Source organism: Eleutherodactylus coqui, chromosome 3, assembly GCF_035609145.1.
Source record: "Eleutherodactylus coqui strain aEleCoq1 chromosome 3, aEleCoq1.hap1, whole genome shotgun sequence".
Lineage (NCBI taxonomy): Eukaryota > Metazoa > Chordata > Amphibia > Anura > Eleutherodactylidae > Eleutherodactylus > Eleutherodactylus coqui.
The window spans coordinates 206,958,102-206,979,338 of NC_089839.1; positions in this window are offsets into that span (position 1 = coordinate 206,958,102).

The window sequence follows — 21,237 nt, forward strand, 5'->3', positions numbered from 1 at the left end:
TGTTGCAAGCTCATTTCTGTTATCGTATCTATGTAATAACCTTGGTTCTGTTATTGTATCTATGCATTAAGTTCAGCTCTGTTATAGTATCTATATAGTAATCTTGGTTCTGTTACCATAGCTATGTAATAGTAAGTTTGGTTTTGTTATCATAACTATGTAATAAGCTTGATTCTGGTACTAAATATATGTAGTAAGCTCAGTTCTGTTATCATATCTATGCACTCAGCTTGTTTCTGTTATTGTATCTCTGTAATAGGGTGGTTCTGTCATCATATCTATATAGTAAGCTCAGATCTGTTCTTCTATCTATGCAGTACGTTTGGTTCTGGTAGCATATCTATGGAGTAGTTTGGTACTGTTATTGTATCTATGTAGTAAGCTCAGTTCTAGTATTGTATCTGCATAAGGGCTTAGTCACACGGGCGTTTATTGCCGCGATTTGCGCATGCGCATGCGTCCGGCGATTTTTTAAAACCATTGCTTTGCAATGGTATCGGACACATGAGCGCTTTTTATGCGCTCGTCCGATAAATTAGAGAACAGAAATCGCAGATCGCACCTATCTGCGATCTGCGATTCCTGTTCTCTTCTCTATATGCGCTCAACGGGGCCGGCGACAGCAGCGCCGACCCCATTGAGAACATACAGAAGACAAATCATTCTTCTCTGCCACAGCTGGAACAGCTGTGGCAGAGAAGAACGATGTTTGCCCATTGAATTCAATGGAGCCGGCAATACAGCCGACTCCATTGAAAGCAATGGGCTGCCGGCGTGCGCGGGATGAATTGTCGGGAAGGGGTTAAATATATAACCCCTTCCCTGCAATGCATCCTTAAATGTGAAAAAATTTAAAAAAAGGATGTACTCACCTGCTCCCGGCAGCTGGAGATCCCAGCGGCCGGCCTGCAGTGGGTGTGAAGGGGTGTGACTCAGACTGGCCCCTGATTGGCTCAGCCTGAGCCAATCAGAGGCAGATCTCAGTCACACCCATTCATGAATTCATGAATGGGTGTGACTGAGACTTGCCTCTGATTGGCTCAGCGCTGAGCCAATCAGGGGCAAGTCTGAGTCACACCTCCTTCACACCCACTGCAGGCCGGCCTCTGGGATCTCCAGCTGCCGGGAGCAGGTGAGTACATCCTTTTTTTTAATTTTTTCACATTTAGGCCTTAGTCACACGGGCGTTTTTTCACGCGATTTGCGCATCGCATGACGGATGCGCATGCGCAAATCGCGTGACCGGCGCCGAAAAATCGGCCCAAAAATCGCCCGAAAATCTGCTCCTAGCCGCGTTTCATTAGAAACGGGCCGGAGCTGTCCAGCGCATTGCATTCAATGGAGACGACAATACAGCGGCTCCATTGAATGCAAGCGCTGCGGGCGAGTGTGGGATGAATTGTCGGGAAGGGGTTAAATATATAACCCCTTCCCTGCAATGCATCCTTAAATGTGAAAAAATTAAAAAAAAGGATGTACTCACCTGCTCCCGGCAGCTGGAGATCCCGGCGGCTGGCCTGCAGTGGGTGTGAAGGGGGTGTGACTCAGGCTTGCCCCTGATTGGCTCAGCGCTGAGCCAATCAGAAGCAAGTCTCAGTCACACCCATTCATGAATTCATGAATGGGTGTGACTGAGATCTGCCTCTGATTGGCTCAGGCTGAGCCAATCAGGGGCCAGTCTGAGTCACACCCCTTCACACCCACTGCAGGCCGGCTGCGGGGATCTCCAGCTGCCGGGAGCAGGTGAGTACATCCTTTTTTTTTATTTTTTCACATTTAAGGATGCATTGCAGGGAAGGGGTTATATATTTAACCCCTTCCCGACAATTCATCCCGCGCACGCCGGCAGCCCATTGCTTTCAATGGAGTCGGCTGTATTGCCGCTCCATTGAATTCAATGGGCAAACATTGTTCTTCTCTGCCACAGCTGTTCCAGCTGTGGCAGAGAAGAATGATTTGTCTTCTGTATGTTCTCAATGGGGTCGGCGCTGCTGCCGCCGGCCCCGTTGAGCGCATATAGAGAAGAGAACAGGAATCGCAGATCGCAGATAGGTGCGATCTGCGATTTCTGTTCTCTAATTTATCGGACGAGCGCATAAAAAGCGCTCATGTGTCTGATACCATTGCAAAGCAATGGTTTTAAAAAATCGCCGGACGCATGCGCATGCGCAAATCGCGGCAATAAACGCCCGTGTGACTAAGCCCTTAAGGATGCATTGCAGGGAAGGGGTTATATATTTAACCCCTTCCCGACAATTCATCCCACACTCGTCCGCAGCGCTTGCATTCAATGGAGCCGGCTGTATTGCCGGCTCCATTGAATGCAATGCGCTGGACAGCTCCGGCCCGTTTCTAATGAAACGCGGCTAGGAGCAGATTTTCGGGCGATTTTTGGGCCGATTTTTCGGCGCCGGTCACGCGATTTGCGCATGCGCATCCGTCATGCGATGCGCAAATCGCGTGAAAAAACGCCCGTGTGACTAAGGCCTGAAACTCAGTTCTGGCACCATATCTGTGTAGTAAGCTTGGTTCTGTTTTCAGACATATGTAGTAAACTTGGTTTTGTTATTGTATCTGTGCAGTAAGCTTGGTTCTGCTACCAAATCTATGCAGTAAGCTTGTTTCTGGTATCATTTTATGTAGTAAGTTTGGTTTTGTTATTGTGTTTATATAGTAAGCTTAGTTCTGTTATCAATTCTATGCAGTAATCTTGGTTCTGATACCATATATATATATATATATATATATATATATATATATATATATATATATATATATATATAGTAAGCTCAGTTCTGGTATCACATCTTTGTAGTGAGCTTGGTTGTGTTATTGTACCTTGCAGTAAGCTTGGTCCTGTTACCAAATCTATGCAGTAAGCTTAGTTATGGTATTGTTTTTATGTAGTAACTTTGGTTCTGTTATTGTGTTTATGTCGTAAGCTTGGTTTTGTTATTATATATGTGCAGTAAGCATAGTTCTGGTACCAAATTTATGCAGTAAGCTTGGTTCTGGTATTGTATCTATGCAGTAAGCTTGGTTCTGATACCCTATTTATGTAGTAAGCTCTGTTCTGGTATTGTATCTATATATAAAATGTCAGATTATTTCAGAATTTCAGACTCATCGGTGGGACCCACAATTTTCATACAGCCAATACCCTTGATAGCCTTAATTCGCCCCTGGTCCCAGATCCGTGATAAATCCTGATATCCCGGCTCATCTGCAGCCATTTGGAGATCAGCATCCCTATTTATTAGGAGGGTATTTTGTGGGCTGAACTAGGGGTGTGCTTGTTGTTTTATCAGGGTGTATGTACATAATGGGGGGGGACCCATCATAGGGAATTTTCGGGGTGTGGTCGTTTCCATGCTATGGGCAATCAGTTTCCTATAGAGGTCAAGAGACTAGAGAAGGACAGGGTACCGTGCCAAAGCAGTCCATTCTGCCATGGGTGTATTATTATGCAGCGGGTGGTGCTGGGTCTTATGCTGTTTTTGACACAAGGAATTGAAGACGTGATGTTTTCGTTGCCTCTCTGTAGTGGTTGGCATAGATGTAGCTGTGAGCACCTCGCTGTGCCCGAGCGGCGCCCCTGACATGCCCCCCCCCCCCCCTCCTGACAGTCGGAGATTGAGAGATAACATAAAAACAGAAGGATTGGGCTGTATTCCGGGTGCAGTGTCCCTGATATTAATGCAGAGCTATTTTGGGATGTCCCCTTCCTGACTGCTGATGATCTCTGCTCCTCGCCGCCTGGATGCGCCTGTGAGTGAGGTCTGAGGCGTGTGTGCCCGTGTGTAGCAGCCTCGCCGGGGTAATTAATAAGATAAGGATGGAAATCTTTGTGCACGTTCCCAGACACAAATCGTCCTTCCCGGAGGGAGAGAGAGGCGAGCAAGAAGGCGAAAAACTTCCTGCAAATAAATGGGGGGGCCTGTCAGAGCTCATCCAGATACACGGATGAGAAAATGGCGTGAACTCGCGGTGAAAATGTGAATGAGGAGCAAAGCTGATCAGGCAGAAATGACTATTAGTTTGTGTTGAGGGACGCAAAAATAAAAATGCATCAGGTGTGCGACTCTATTGTCCTAAAATACCAGGCGCCATTGTAGCACAAGTGTGAAAAAACAACATTCGCTTCATCCAGCATTATTGGGCTGGATAGCGCAAAAATTATCAGAGGTTCTGGATTATCGGTTCCTAAAATTTACTTCACACAACAAAAAAAATACGGTGGTGCTTGGAATCCATATGGTTCGGTATTATGTATATTTTTCTCCTAGAAGCAATGGTAAGAATGCCTCCATAATGCAGCGTTCGCCGAAATCCGACAGAAATAACTTTGTGTCTGTTTGATATATGGACGTCATGGAGAGGTCTCCTGCTGCCTTTATTAGTCAGAGCGGAGAGAAACTAAAAGGCAGCAGCTCTCTCAGATGGTCCTATCCATATACTACATGGTCAACCACTCATTTCAATTGCATGCAATACCACACTTCCCATGTAGTGGGCGCTGCATAATTTACAGCAATTACAGCTCCGCCCCTTTCCCAGAGCCCCGACCCTCTCATGATTGGCACTTTCCTGTATGGAAATCATCCTCGCTACCCCGGAGTGCAGCATAAAATCACGTGACAAGTTTTCTGTGGATCAGTTCCACATTAGATTGGAAAATCCAGAGATCTGAGTGACTTCCAACGAGGTCTGGTCATCGGTGCTAGACTAGCCAGGGTCGGGATGTCACTGCCAACCACATGGGTTTTTTTTGAGTAAAGCTGTGGAGAGTATACTGAGAATGCTGTGATCGAGGGAAAACATCCAGCAAAAGGGGATCCTGTGGAAGGAGATAGCTCATCTCAAAAGGGGTCAGAGGAGGATGTTAGGAATCGTTCTGACCAACAGGCGCTGCACAGTTAGAAACAACCAAATACAATGCTGGTGCTACAACTAATGTGTTCAATCACACAAGTCATTCCTTAGCGCGGATGGGCTATAACAGCAGACGACCAGTTCCAGTGACATTGTGTCTAAGAGAAACAAAGACGAGACTCCAGTGGGCCAAAGAGCGCAAAACTTATTTTATTGAGCAGAGAAAAAACATCTGGTCAGATGGATCCAGATTTCTGTTGTCCCTTACTGGTGGTAGTCAGAATTTGGCATAAGCAGCATGAATCAATGACCCCTTCAGGTCAGCTGGGCAGAACATGTCAGCACCTCCATCTAATCTACAAGAAGCTTCCTGTCCGCAGGGGCCGATATTCCTGCAGAACGATTTCATCACCTACTGGAATCTACACCACGGGGAATTGCTGCAATTCTGAAGGTCAAAGGAGGTTCAATGTGTTACTAGCCGTTTTGTGTATGTAAGGGTGCCTACCCACTAGCGATATTTGAGTGTCTCGCAGCGCAGAGAAAACTCTACAATATTGCACACTGTTTTCAAATAAATTCAGTGGCCCCATTGAATGGCTGAATTTATGAATAACTGAGCGCTGCCTGTGATTGGCTGAGCGCTGTGACCAATCACAGGCAGCGCTCAGCTGTCATTCAATGGCTGAGCACTGCCTGTGATTGGCTTAACGCTCAGCCAATGACACCAGCGCTTTCTGGGGGGTGGAGATTTTTCAATCCCCGGCCTCCAGAGCACAGAAAAAGACTGCCATGCCGGAGAGAAGAGCTGGACGGCTCTTCTAGGTGAGTATGATTTTTATTTTTTTTTTGCAGCTAGGGCTGATTTTCAGGGACTGGCTTATATTTCAAGTCCTCCCCTGAAAATCATCGCTGTGAGGGCTGCCTGCAACTCACTGCTTTCAATGGGGCCACAGTAGTGCCGACCCCATTGAAGGCAATGCGACAACATCACGGACTTCAACCAAAGCTGTGACAGCTGTGGCAGAGGATTTCTTCATCCCTGCGGTCCGTGCGGGGATGAAGGAAACCCCTGCCACAGCTGTCACAACTGTCACAACTCTGGCAGAAGTCCGTGATGTACTCACTATGTTTTCAATGGGGCTAGCACTGCTGCTGCGGGCCCCATTGAAAACACTGAGCGATATCGCAAATTTTTTCTCTGCGCTGCGAGGCTTACAAGTAAAAATCACAAATGAGTATGGAACCATTGAAAATCATTGGTTTCATGATCATCACCCTTGCATCGCAAGAAAAAATATCGCTAGTGGGTAGGCACTAGAGATGAGTGAGCATACTAGCTAAGGGCAATTGCTCGATCGAGCATTGCCCTTAGCGAGCACCTGCCCGCTCGGGAGCGAAGATTTGCCTGCCGGCGGCGGGCAGGGGAGAGCGGGGAGGAGCGGAGGGGAGATCTCTCTCTCCCTTTCTCCCCCCCGCTACCCCCTGCTGACTGCCGCAACTTACCTCTCACTCGCGCCGGCACCCGAACCTTTGCTCCCGAGCGGGGAGAAACTCGCTAAGGACAATACTCGCTCATCTCTAGTAGGCACCCTAATTCTGTGAATAATGTGAGCAAACTGGTGGCTCGCAGTCTTCTGCACTGGGGTCCTGCATCTAATCCAACCCACGACTTTGCATGTTCTCCTCATATTTTCTCCAGGCTTTCCGGTTTCTCCAAAAACATTCAAATAGGATTTTAGATTGTGAGCTCCTGGGGTCAGGGCTGATGGTAGTGATACAGTGTGTGTGATAAGGAGATTAGATTGCAAGCTTCTGGGATCAGGGATGATGTGTGGAATAGGTAGAATAGATTGTGAGCTCCTGGGGTCAGGGGTGATGTGTGGAATAGGTAGATTAGATTGTGAGCTCCTGGAGTTAGTGCCCGATGTCAGTGATGACAGTCTGTGTTCTGCGCTGCGGAATCTGTCTGCACCCTAGAAATGAATAAAATGACATTTTAAAAGCGAAGAAATAAATGCCGTCTTTTTTTTGCTTTGTTGCTGCCGGCTCTCATGACGTTTACTCTGTGGACCTTGTGGAGCCTCGTGTGACATTTCATTCCCAGTGGCCGCTGATCTCTAGAATGTGCGGCTCGGAACGGTGTTTACCTGCGCACATTCCTTCCTGTATTACTGACATATTAGTTGCTGCCAGTCAGGCGGATAAAGGTCGCTCCAGCCTCGCAGTCCTACTTACTGTCAACACGCTGCGAGCCAATAACGGGAAAGAGATATCGAAAACTAAAAAGGGGGGGGGGCACTGCGCCAGTGTGTGCGGCTATTACGGATTAGTCAGATATAAACCAGAGACTGGAAGATCCAACACTGAGACCTGATAATTACAATATTACAGCCGAAAAGGTGACTAACCCTATAAGGACTTCTTCACACGGGCGTATTCGCATTGGGTTTATTCACATTTCTGTCTTTTTTCACGCGCATTTCGGTCGCACACAAAAAAGTCCGCAGCATGCTCTACTTTTCTGTCCATTTGCACACCAAAGGTCCCCATGGAAGTCAAGAGTGGGTGCACAAATGCGCACAATACGCAAGGAGATGCGTAATACGCTGCATAATTCTGCTGGAAAAGGAACACATCTGGAACTGATTAGTCATTTTAAGCGGTGCGTCTTGTTTGCATGCGCAAATAAACATGCCCTGCGGGCAGAAGACGTACAGGAAGATACGCCGACACACGTTCAAACCATTGTTCATTCCGAAAAATGCAGCACTGAGGCGCACACAAATTCATGTGCACTTGTGTAAAGGATCTTTCAGGTACATCATAGTGGGGGCCCCCTATCACGGATTTTGTATCAGGCTCCAGGAGCTTTCCGTTACCCCTCTGGTGGATATATGCGATCTACTGTAGGGTAATGGGGTAACCATTGATCTAATAGAAAGGCCTTAAATGGCATTATATGTGGGCTGTAGAGCTATGATCAGCGAATCGGTTGGTTATATCTGAGGCTTAGTTCTTGGGCGCCCACTGAGACTCTTCACCAGGGGCCCCAGCATTCCATGTCATTCATTGCTCCACTGCGCTCACCATAGCTATTACACAGGGTGGCCATGGAAAAGTAGGCCGGCACCACACTGCTATGAAAACTGTCTAAAAGAAAATCTGGCTTTGTTGCTCTGAGCAACCAATCACAGCGCAGCTTTCATTTTACTGCAGCATTATAAGAAATGAAAGCTGCCCTGTGAACGAAAAAGCAGCCAATTCAACTGTGAGTTTATCTTGACCCTGTACATGCAGCAGTCAATGTGTCCACAGGAGCGCCTGCATTACTCCCTCCAATTCTCCACAAATAACTTCCCAGCACGGTCACCAGATAACTTAGTCTGGCAGTCCCTATCCTTCTTAAGTTCTTGTTGGAAAAGTTATTAATTATCGGCGAAGAGTGTGAACGTTGTCATTTATTTGCAAGCATTAAGTAAACTGTTTGCCTTCCCTTTACTACAACCCTCATGGACTTGTTTCTGTATTTTCTCATTGCAAGAACGCAATTATTCAAAGGCACTGGCGTCACATCAAACGTTACTCGAACCACCAATTGTTGTTGCTAAAATTCCTTGTGAGATCCGCTTACTGCATGAGCCATCGTTTTACACATGGTAGCCACCACCGTGCCTAGATCAGAGTTTGAATATCCACTCGGTCTATCCCTGCCAAGTCCCTTTCCAATCCACTGTCTGACGTCTTAAGATATTATGATTTAAGGCTGTACAGTTCCGATGTTGGAGGGCGTCCGTCGGGGTTCTCTTACTGTATATTGCTAGCCTCTTTGCTTTTAGAGCCTATCCAACGTGTCACCTCATGCAGTACTGGCTTAAGCCAGCATAAAGCGCCGTTGTAAGAGTAAGCCCCCTAGGAAAACAGAATATAAATTGGATTGGAAAGGGTTAAACATTTGTGGCCAGGATGAGGCCATTCCAAATCTCTTTCACGTAAGTGGTGCACTTCTTGCGCTCAGAGCATAGCCATGTATTTTGGGCTCTGTGGATAAATGATAAATGGAGGTGACAATTATGCTGAACAAAGAAAACTTTAATTCATCAACAATAAACAAACAATGCAGCGCCGTGATAAACAATTCGTACTTCCAGTAACCAGTTCGTAAATGGCACTTAGTGAGCATTCCCCATATTCAGGTAGAAGAAAATAAAAGGGCACATTTATAAAAGCTTTTACGCCACTTTCTGGTGTAAAAAAGTCCCAAACGTTGCACAGAAGTTTGCTACTTTTCTTCTCTCTGCGGCTGCCCTCAAAAACGTTTTTTTTGTTTCAAAAAGTGGGTGGGGCTTGTCAGGGAGGGGTCGTGGCCACCCAGATGGGCAGATTTATCTATAATTTACGCCAGAAACTGGTTGCACCTGGCATACAGTTCTGAGAAGATCGCATGGAGGTTCTGGGAATGCGCTCAATACATGGAGAGGCGTGCGCTGTTAACCCTCTAAATGCCATTGTCAAATCTGACAGCGTCATTTAAATGCTCCAACCATTGTTGGGGGTGCAGTTTGGTTGCCATAGCCTTCTGAAAACCTTTGGGGCTACAAAGAATAAATGCCTATCAAACGTGTGCCTGTGGCACGCCTTTATAGATTGCCTGTCAAAATGTGGTATAATGTAATACAGTGTTATTGCCTTATACCGAATGAGCAATCAAACAATCACAAGTTCAATACCCCTTTGGGGACTAAAAAAAAATTAGAAAAAAAGTGTTATTAATTATTGGCAAAAAAAATGAAGTAAAAGTAAAAAAAATGTCCACATTTATTAAACTAACAGATAATTTATCCCGCATGGTGAATGTCGTAAAAAAAATAAAATACCTAATGCCAGAATTGCGCTTTTTTGGTTATCTTGTCTCCAAGAAAAAGTTTAATAAGATGTGATCAAAACGTATGTTGACAGAAAAATAAAAATGTTACACCTGTCAGAAGGTGACAAAAACAAATATTAGGAAAAACGTCCTACGCTCTAGGGGTGAGGATGAAGGACTGTGAATAGAGAATCGATATAATATCGACAAATGAGCCGTCAATGGACACTTACTTGGAAGGAGGAGGGTATGATGAGCAGAAACCCCCTCCTGTCAGTGTCCTTAAGAGATGTCAATCCACGTGGGATGCCAGAATGAAGGATGAAATATGTCTTTATTTTGGCAACGCGTTTCGGTGCTGTAACGCACCTTTCTCAAGCCAATATACAGATTCAAACATATAAAACATACATTTATATGATAACATAAAGAGTAATCACTCACATAATCACTCAATATTTTATTATTTTACATTTGGTATCGTCGTAATTGTTCGTTCCCACAAAATAAAGTTATCATGTAATTTTTGCCACAATTTGTACACCGTGAAAATAAGACCCCCAAAGATGTGGAATCTCGTTTTTTTCAATTTTACTCCATTAAAATTTGCAGTAATTATTTGGTACATTAAATAGTACCACTGAAAAATACAACTTGTCCCACAAAAAAACAAATCCTCAGACAGTGAGGTCAATAGAAATATAGTCAACAAAGGTAGCGCTTTGAAGAAGTATAAAAGCGTTCAGAATAAAATAGGTGGGATCAAGCCACCCAGGGTGGGGCAGCGGTTACCTGTGTATGTGTAGTGGACTGAAGAAGTTGTCACTCATGACGTCACTCTTCCTTCACACTGTTGATTCTCTGGCGGTAGAAATAATAAAGTCCACACACGATTAACGTTGAAAACTCAATCACTGGGAACGGACTGGAAAACTTTACTTAAGGCTTTGCAGAATACAGCTTACTCACTTGGACTCACTTGAGACTTAGAAGGTAAATTGCTGCACGGACTCTTCCTCCTCTCTCACACTCCTCACATGTAGTTCCTGGAATGAGGGACCTCAGGATACCTCTCTTCTGCTTCCAACCCTTCACCACATCAGGGTTGAAGGTACCCCCATGTGGCCAGCACTCTCACTCCTCTCACAACCGTTGAAGAAGACAGAAGACGAACTACACCTAAATCTCAATCACTCATATTTATAGTCATACAACATCACATGATTAGACAAACTTATTACATTTTACAGACATACGCCAGCCACTTGCAGACATTAACCTCTTACATGCTTACATGCCAGATGTAGAAAATGCAAATAGACAATAGCTGAAAAAGACCCAGTGCTCAAGGTGATTGACCATAAACAAACAAATGAGAACACCCCTCAATCTTGGTTTGTAGTGTGCCACAGTGGTGTCTCCAAAGGCTTTGAAGAGATGGATCCAGTGGAATATAGATTGTCAATGTTTATTCAGAATTGATTTATGGACTTTCCAGCCCTAACACATTATAGCAATAAAAAACAAAAAAACGTGGCCAGTAGGGTTGCCACCTTTGTCATGAAAAAATACCGGTCATGGTAAAAAGGGGCGTGACTTGGGGGCGTGGCTTATCACTGCATTTTTTCCCTCCTTTATCTCCTGGATCCCGTCCAGCGGCTGTCCGCATGCGTGTTATCCAGGCCAGCGTGTTCTCGCGAGTAGATGACGTTTATGGTGATTCACACTAAATGTCATCTACTCGCGAGAACACGCTGCAGTCTGCAGACACTCGCATCGCATACAATCTACACATATATAATTATATACATGAGGTACCCAGGTTACCCCAGCATGGTCCATATCACTATATACAGAAGATATACCTCCCCTGTGTATAGTGATGCTGATGTAAGGTAGATATGTCCTGTATGTAATTATATGTACAGCTAGAATAACATATATCACCTAAACATACAAGATTACATAAAGTACATGGTACATACCTCGCACTGCATGTACTGCTCCTCTGCTGTCCTCCTCGGTTCCTGATACGGTCACTGCAGAGCCGGCCGGACATCCATCCTGACCCCCACACATTGCACACACACAGCTCCGCTACATCCATCCTGACCCCCAGACACATCACACACAGCTCCACTACATCAATCCTAACCCTCACACATCACATACACAGCTCCGCTACATCAATCCTGACCCCCCCCACACATCACACACACAGCTCCGCTACATCAATCCTGACCCCACACACATCACACACACATAGCTCCGCTACATCAATCCTGACCCCCACACACAGCTCCACTCAATCCATCCTGACCCTCACACACATCACACACACAGCTCTGCTACATCAATCTTCACCCCCACACTCAACCTGTGTTTCCCCTGCCGGAGGAGAGTTAACCGGCGCTAGGGGGCAGTGCAGGCTCTGAAAATAACGGCCTGTAATAGGCCGGGTGGCAACCCTAGTGGCCAGTAGAGGTGTGCCATACTCTACCTTCTATCAATGAGACCTTAGGAGTCTCCCTAAAAGGGTCTTACAGATGTGGCAAAAAGGAGTGCAAATGCTGTGGAAATATGTCACAACCACAAAGAAATTTGTCTTGATACAGAAAGCACCCCTTTACTCCCGAGGGAATTTTTAAATTGCGGATCCCACAATATAATTTATTTGAGTGCCCATGTGGACCAAGATATGTGGGCGGCACCAAACCAGAACTGGTCCAATAAAAAGAGGGGGTTTCTGTTTGGGTTGTGCTGGCTGGGATCTGTTGTACCACATAGGTTTTTAGCAGCACAGCCTTACAGGTGTGGAATAATTGAGCTGGCTGAGTGTGGTGTTCTCCTGCTAGCCAATCACCACTGCTCTGGTTGCAGATAAATATCCGCCATCTGCATGAGGAAACTGGTTTCCCTTCACTCTTGGGTTTGTTAGTTTTGCGTGCCTGTACATGTGTTATGTGGATGAACAGTGTCTTGTATTTAGTGTTTGTGCAGGTGGCCAGACATTAGGTGTGGATAGCCCTGTTTTATGTATATGGTGTTAACAGTGTCATGCTCTGTATGTCTGTGCAGGTGGCTAGACATGAGGAGTGAACTGTCCTGTTCTATGTGGTTGTGTGCCTGGCATGCTAACCCTAGTGTGTTGCTGTGCGATTTGTGTTCTGTGTTCTGTGTATTAACCATTGAGGGATAGTCAGGACCGAGGTTCCAGCGTTGGGCCACCTTTATCGAGGAATCGCCTTGCTTATTAGGTAGGGGTCTGCAATTCTCCCTGCAGCTTGGGGTCAGTTGTTTTGCTAGTGTAGGGACCCGCAAGACAGCGAGGAGCTTTGATCGCGGCTTGTGGGCTTAAGTATTTTGTCCAATTTATGAACCAATATCTCGTACTTTTATAGGTATTACATTTGCTTATGTGTATAGGTGTGCATGGTGAGTGTGTGTCGTCAGTCAGTTCCTGTTTGTGTCCTGGTCATGTTAGTGTGGGCCCAGTGTTTGCTTGCCCATATGAATGTAACAGTTCCTCTCAGTGTTTCTAGACACTTCTCCAGTCACCACAATGTGGACTCCTCACTCATGCGGATCATGCTGTTGGAAAGGATCCTCAGAGGGAATTCTCATGTTTAAAGTTCAAAGAGATGTTTTGATTCCCAATGGCCTAAGGCCCAATGTCCACTTGCACACATGGATTCCACTGCTGAATCCCGCAGTGGAATCCAGCTGTGCCCGCGAAAATTGGGAGAAAAAAAGGTTTTCTTACCTCTCCGGCTCCAGCGCAGATTCCCTCTGCGCAGGACTGATCTACTTTCCGCAGCACAGCGGATGCGTCCAGCTGTGGCGGTGCCGCGGATATGACGGCTTCCATTGACTTCAATGGAAGCCGTCCCGCAGGATCCGCATTCAAAATTAAGCATGCCGCGATTTCTTCCCACACATGCATTCCGCACGCCGGGAAAAAAAATCACATCCGCATGCTTTAAATTGCCCTGCGGAAGCTAATGCATCCCTATGGGCTTCCAGAGCTGCAGATCTCCCGTGAGGGAGACAAGCGCGGATTTTATAGTTAAAATCCACACATGGACATTGGGCCTTAATGAAATTTTTGAAAAATTGTGATTCCTAATTCAATGATATGTTTTAGCTCCCCTTTGTCTTTCCATTCTTTAGGCATTTATTACATATATTTTATCCATTTAGAGTATGCTAATGGTTCCTTTTTCTGGTTTTACACCTATTGTACTCTTTTAAATATATAATTTATATATTCTACTATTTTATACTCCATGTTTAGTCACCATTAATTCTAACCCTACCAATTGTATACCTTTTATGTTACGGTAACCCTTGATATGTCAGCCCGGGTTGCACTGGATCTCACCCACAACCCCTGTCCCTGCCTGCTTGCCTCCACTCCTGGCTAACCCCAGGCGGGCAACTGGGCGGCGGTCCATACTCTCACCGAAGGGACAAAAGGTTTCAATAATGACTTATAAAAAACACCACGAACCCTCCATGGAGCTGGCAAATCAAGTTTGTAAGCAAGCGGATTTACTACACTTGTGATGACAAAGGGACCCACATAACGCGGCGCCAGTTTCAAAGATGGAACCTTCAATTTGAGATTTCTAGAAGACAAATATACCTTCTATCCCACCCTGTAAGGTTCAGATACAGACAGACTCTTCCAACTACGCAACTACATACGAGCCCCCGTTGCTTTCAGGTTCTTCTGTACTTCTTTCGATACCCCCTGCAGCGCATCTGTGGCGAAATCAGCTGCAGGACAGGCAGACGGAGTAGAAATAGCTGTAAGGAAGCAAGGATACTGACCATATATGCAAAAGAATGGAGATACCCCAGTGAAAGAACAAGTACGGTTGTTTAGCGCAAACTCTGCCAATGGCAGGAATTCTGCCCACTGATGAGCCTTTTCGCTAGCAAACAACCGTAAATATTGCACTAAATCCTGGTTCTTCCGCACAGTCTGACCATTGGTTTGCGGGTGGAATGCTGGCGAGAAGGAAAGCAACGTTCCCAGGTTTCTACAGAAGGCTCGCCAGAATTGCGCAACAAACTGAACCTGTGATCAGATACAATGTTTTCGGGAACCCCATGTAGACGAATGATTTCTTTTACAAAAATCTTGGAATACTCTATCGCAGAAGGTAGCTTCTTTAGCGTCACAAAATGTGCCATTTTTGAGAAACGGTCTACAACAACTAGGATAGTGGTGAACTTATGAGACTCGGTGATAAAATCTACCGATAAATACGACCACGAACGAGAAGGCACCGGCAATGGTCTCGGAGGCCCCTCCGGACGACGACTTTTACTGCGTGCACAGACAGAGCATCCCTTAACAAAGTCGTGGATCTCCCAAGACATGCCTGGCCACAAGTAGTGTCTAGTACAAAGATCCAGAGTCCCCTGAACCCCCGGATGGCCTGCGAGAACAGATGAGTGGGACTCTTCAATGACTCTGAGATACAAGGTTTCTGGTACAAACCATCTGCCCTCCGGCACACCCGAGGGAGCGTCCTGCTGACAATTTTGTAGCTGAGGAACAAGATCAGATTCTACAGCTGCCACCACCACCCCAGGTGCCAAATATTTTCGGGAGCCACTGTCTCACTTTCCGTCGAACCGAAACTCCGTGAGAGGGCGTCCGCCTTCACGTTCTTCTCCCCTGGAATATATGTAACGACGAAGTTAAACCTGGTGAAAAACAATGCCCACCTGGCCTGACGAGCTGTGAGTCTCTTAGCATTGGCGAGATATACCAAGTTTTTATGATCAGTATACACGGTAATGGGATGCCTTGCCCCCTCAAGATGGTGACGCCACTCTTCAAGAGACCACTTAATCGCCAATAACTCACGTTACCCACGTCGTAGTTACTTTCCGCCGAACTGAACTTCCGCGAGAAGAACGTACATGGGCTATACCCAGATCTCCCGCTGACTTCCTGAGACAATATAGCCCCTGCCCCCACCTCAGATGCATCAACCTCAATAAAGAGTGATCGCTGCGCTTCAGGCTGTACAAAAGCCTCTAGGGCCTCTGGCGAGCATCTTATCAAGTTGGCCCCCTTCTTGGTAAGATCGGTCAAGGGTTGAGCAATAACAGAATAATTCTTAATAACGGTAAAAATTTGCGAAACCTAAAAACCGCTGGAGAGCTTTCAGGTTATCTAGTCTGACCCATTGGGAGATTGCTGCCACTTTATCAGACTCCATTTGAATCTCTGTGAGTGAAATCACATAACCAAGGAAAGACACTTGTTTATAATAATAAACTAATAATAAACTTTATTTGTATAGCGTCAACATATTCCGCAGCGCTGTACTAAAAATACATTTCTCCAACTTGACAAGAAGTTGGTATTCACGCAAACGGGTCAGGACTAGCCTCAGGTGCCGCACATGTGAATCCCAGTCTGGGGAGTACACTAGAATGTCGTCGAGATATATGACCAAAAATACCCCCAGGAAGTTGTGGAAGACCGCGTTCATAAACCCCTGAAACACAGCGGGGGCGTTACAGAGTCCGAAGGGCATGACTAGACATTCAAAATGTTCCAACGGGGTGTTGAACGCGGTCTTCCACTCATCTCCCTCTCGGATGCAAATTAAATTGTAAGCCCCCCTTAATTCTAATTTGGAAAACCAGTGGGCCCCTACCACCTGATTTAATAAGTCAGGAATCAGGGGCAAGGAGCACTGGTTCTTCACTGTAATTTTATTCAAAGCCTCATAGTCCACACAAGGCCTCAATGTCTCATCCTTCTTCTCTACAAAGAAGAGACCTGCCCCGGCAGGGGACCTGGACGGCCTGATATAACGTTTGGTCAGAGACTCTGAGATGTAGGACCTAAGGGCTTCGTGCTCCCGCCCAGACAAATTAAAAAAGGCTCCCTTAGGGATGGGACGGTCGGGGATCAAATCAATACCACAGTCCCACTCCCTATGGGTAGGCAAAGTGTTAGACAGTTTCTTGGAAAATACGTCATGAAAATCAGACAAATACTCCGGGATAAATATGGTATCTGCTGAACACATGGATATAGTAGCTAAGTGACTATGACAGGACAACCTCCAATGTGTCAATTCCGAGTGGACCAATCAAATCGGGGATTGTGCAGTGCCAACCAGGGCATACCAAGCACTACATCAACGGACATCCTTTCCATTACCAAGAACGACAGATTCTCAGAATTTAAAACACCCACAATGAACTGTAAAATGGGAGTCCCCATTGTACAACACCTGCAGACAGAGGGGATAGAATCAATACTAGTGAAGCGTATGGGAGCCTTTAATGCTGAGAATTCAGTCATCAGAGGTCTGACAAAACTTAAATTAATCAAATCGGCAGTCGCACCCGAATCAATAAAAGCTTGACTGGACCGAGTGAAATTCCGGAAGCCAATCTGACAAGGCACCAACAACTTAGGGAGTACCTGTGATCCTAGGCAATCCTCCCAAAAATTGCCTAGGGTCTGAAGTTTTTCGCCGGTTCAGACTGATGTTGTAGACGCTTCTGAGGACAGGTCTCTAGACGATGCCCGGCTTTCCTACAATAGAGGCAGAGGCGATGAGTCATCCGGAACCGTTGCTATTCCTTGGGACTTAGCTGGTCCAGTTCCATAGGCTCGGCACCAGAAGTTGGCATGGGAGAAATGGGAGCGGGTCTGCTGGATTCCCTAGCTTTACGGACCTGACGTTCCTCTTTCTAGATCTCAGCCTCCTGTCAGCTTTGACCGCCAATTCCATCACATCATTGAGTGTCACGGGAGCAAGATGAGAAATGAGTAGATCTTTGACAGCGTCAGAACGACCCAACAAAAAACACGTCTTTAGGGGCGCTATCGTTCTAAGAGGTTTCACCTGCATACAGTCTAAATTTAGAGCAATAGTCCTCTACCCACTGCTGCCCCTGACATAGAGACATGAGATGAGATACCGCCAACCCCGCACGGTCCGAATCATCAAAAATACCTCCAAGTTCCAAAAAAGCAAATCAACTGACTGCAGGCAAGCCGAACTCTCGGGTAAGGAGTAGGCCCATGTGTGGGGGGGACCGCGAAGTAAGGACATAATCAATCCAGCTTTCTGGGATTCTGAGCCGGATGAGTGGGGCTGCATCCAAAAAAAACATCTACATGCCTGCTGAAAAACAAAAAACTTGCTCCTCTCCCCTGAAAATACCTCAGGAAGAGTACACTTGGGCTCAGCAATAGAAGGGGCGGCAGAAACATGCGCTAACTCCCTCTGCTCCTGGGCCACCAAACGACAGGACAGGTCTTGGATTATGACCACCAAATCCTGCAACTGACTTGCGAGGGTACTCATGGCCTCCACTGGAGAGCAAAAAACTTGCTGAGCAATTTGTAAGGGCCAGTTAATCTGTTACGGTATACTACCCTTGATACGCCAGCCTGGGTTGCCCTGGATCTCACCCACAACCCCTGTCCTTGCCTGCTTGCCTCCACTCCTGGCTAACCTCAGACGGGCAACTGGGCGGCGGTCTCTACTCTCACTAGGGACTGAGAAGGGACGCTGGCGTACCTGATGGAAGGGTAGAATACTGACAGAAAAGGCAGATGAAAAACAACCAACACGAACCAACTAATCAGAACCGAGGCAAATGGAAAAACCTGGCAGATGGTAGCAACTATAGCAGACAAGCTGATAGAGGCAGGAGACCTACAGAGGCAGACTAGCTTGCGCACTGAGGGAAACCAATAACTGGCAGTGACTGCAAGTCCCTGCCAGACCTTTAGACAAAAGCCTCCGCCCAGGGACGGAGAGAGAGAGACAGCCTACTCCCAACAGATCATAATGAAAGGGAGCTCATGCACGGCAGCTCGTGCACGGTGCTCATGGCCGCACGCCACCAGCACCACGCTGGCTAGGCACCCATGCCCCTGGCAGCCGGACAACAAGCCGGGGGTATGTGCCCCGACCGTGAGACCCCGCACACCGCCGCCCCGGAAGGACCAGCAACCGCCGCATGGTAACATATTATTTAGATTATTATATCACTCGTAAAACTTGATTACCCCCAATTTTTATATTGGTTTCCTTTTACGTTGATTTTTATCATGAATCATTTTAATATATACATAAGCATTCCTTTAGCTTTATTTGATATCTATTTTATTCTCTAAAGATTTTTAACCATTACACACACCTAATAGAATATATATACACTACCGTTCAAAAGTTTGGGGTCACATTGAAATGTCCTTATTTTTGAAGGAAAAGCACTGTACTTTTCAATGAAGATAACTTTAAACTAGTCCTAACTTTAAACAAATGCACTCTATACATTGCTAATGTGGTAAATGACTATTCTAGCTGCAAATGCCTGTTTTTTTGTGCAATATCTACAAAGGTGAATAGAGGCCCATTTCCAGCAACTATCACTCCAGTGTTCTAATGGTACAATGTGTTTGCTCATTGGCTCAGAAGGCTAATTGATGATTAGAAAGCCCTTGTGCAATCATGTTCACACATCTGAAAACAGTCTAGCTCGTTACAGAAGCTACAAAACTGACCTTCCTGTGAGCAGATTGAGTTTCTGGAGCATCACATTTGTGGGGTCAATTAAACGCTCAAAATGGCCAGAAAAAGAGAACTTTCATCTGAAACTTGACAGTCTATTCTTGTTCTTAGAAATGAAGGCTATTCCATGCGAGAAATTGCTAAGAAATTGAAGTTTTTCTACAACGGTGTGTACTACTCCCTTCAGAGGACAGCACGAACAGGCTCTAACCAGAGTAGAAAAAGAAGTGGGAGGCCGCGTTGCACAACTAAGCAAGAAGATAAGCACATTAGAGTCTCTAGTTTGAGAAACAGACGCCTCACAGGTACCCAACTGGCATCTTCATTAAATAGTACCCGCAAAACACCAGTGTCAACATCTACAGTGAAGAGGCGGCTGCGGGATTTTGGGCTTCAGGGCAGAGTGGCAAAGAAAAAGCCATATCTGAGACTGGCCAATAAAAGAAAAAGATTAAGATGGGCAAAAGAACACAGACATTGGACAGAGGAAGACTGAAAAAAAGTGTTGTGGACGGATGAATCCAAGTTTGAGGTGTTTGGATCACAAAGAAGAACGTTTGTGAGACGCAGAACAAATGAAAAGATGCTGGAAGAATGCCTGACGCCATCTGTTAAGCATGGTGGAGGTAATGTGATGGTCTGGGGTTGCTTTGGTGCTGGTAAGGTGGGAGATTTGTACAGGGTAAAAGGGATTCTGAATAAGGAAGGCTATCACTCCATTTTGCAACGCCATGCCATACCCAGTGGACAGCGCTTGATTGGAACCAATTTCATCCTACAACAGGACAATGACCCTAAACACACCTCCAAATTGTGCAAGAACTATTTACAGCAGAAGCAGGCAGCTGGTATTCTATCGGTAATGGAGTGGCCAGCGCAGTCACCAGATCTGAACCCCATTGAGCTGTTGTGGGAGCAGCTTGACCGTATGGTACGCCAGAAGTGCCCATCCAACCAATCCAACTTGTGGGAGATGCTTCTAGAAGCGTGGGGTGCAATTTCTCAAGCTTACCTCAACAAATTAACAGCTAGAATGTCAAAGGTGTGCAATGCTGTAATTGCTGCAAAAGGAGGATTCTTTGACGAAAGCAAAGTTTGATGTAAAAACAATGTTATTTCAAATACAAATCATTATTTCTAACCTTGTCAATGTCTTGACTCTATTTTCTATTCATTTCACAACGCATGGTGGTGAATAAGTGTGACTTTTCATGGAAAACACAAAATTGTTTGGGTGACCCCAAACTTTTGAACGGTAGTGTATATTTCAATAATTCTTTTTATTCAGCATCCAAGTTCACTGTTGGAGCCTATCTGAAGGAATACCCCCTTGGCGCAACTTATCCTTAGAATCCCCCGATTACTCTTTGTCCATGTTGCCACTTCATACCACTTTCTTATTATAATATACACTTATGATTTTTGATATATGTTTTATATTTTGTGTGTATGGTTTATGATCTTAGGGGGGATATGTTGTCCATTCCTACAAATACTCTTTGTATTTTACTCTAGAGTACAATTTTTTTGTTTAACATCTAAAGACCATATGTCTTGTTGGTTTTTATAATGTTTTTTCATCTAAGGATTACATGTTTTTAACTGGTCTATATCTGTATAGTTTAAACATCAGTAGTGGTTTTAATTACAGTAAAAATAATATAAGAACTACGGTATAAACGTACTGTGTTCGACAATCTGGGCACCGAAATAGCTCTTGACGTCTTTTGGAATGCAAAAATGTGCATTCCAACGATTTTTTTCAGATTTGCAAAATATGTGCTCCACTAAAGGTTTCCACGCCCAGACGTAGAGCGTTGGCAAACGCCCGTTTTCACGCTAAACCATTCGCAATAATGGGCGATCACAAACACACACAGCTGTCCAACTGGAGAACAATAGCGATGTATTTAGAGAACAGATCACCCA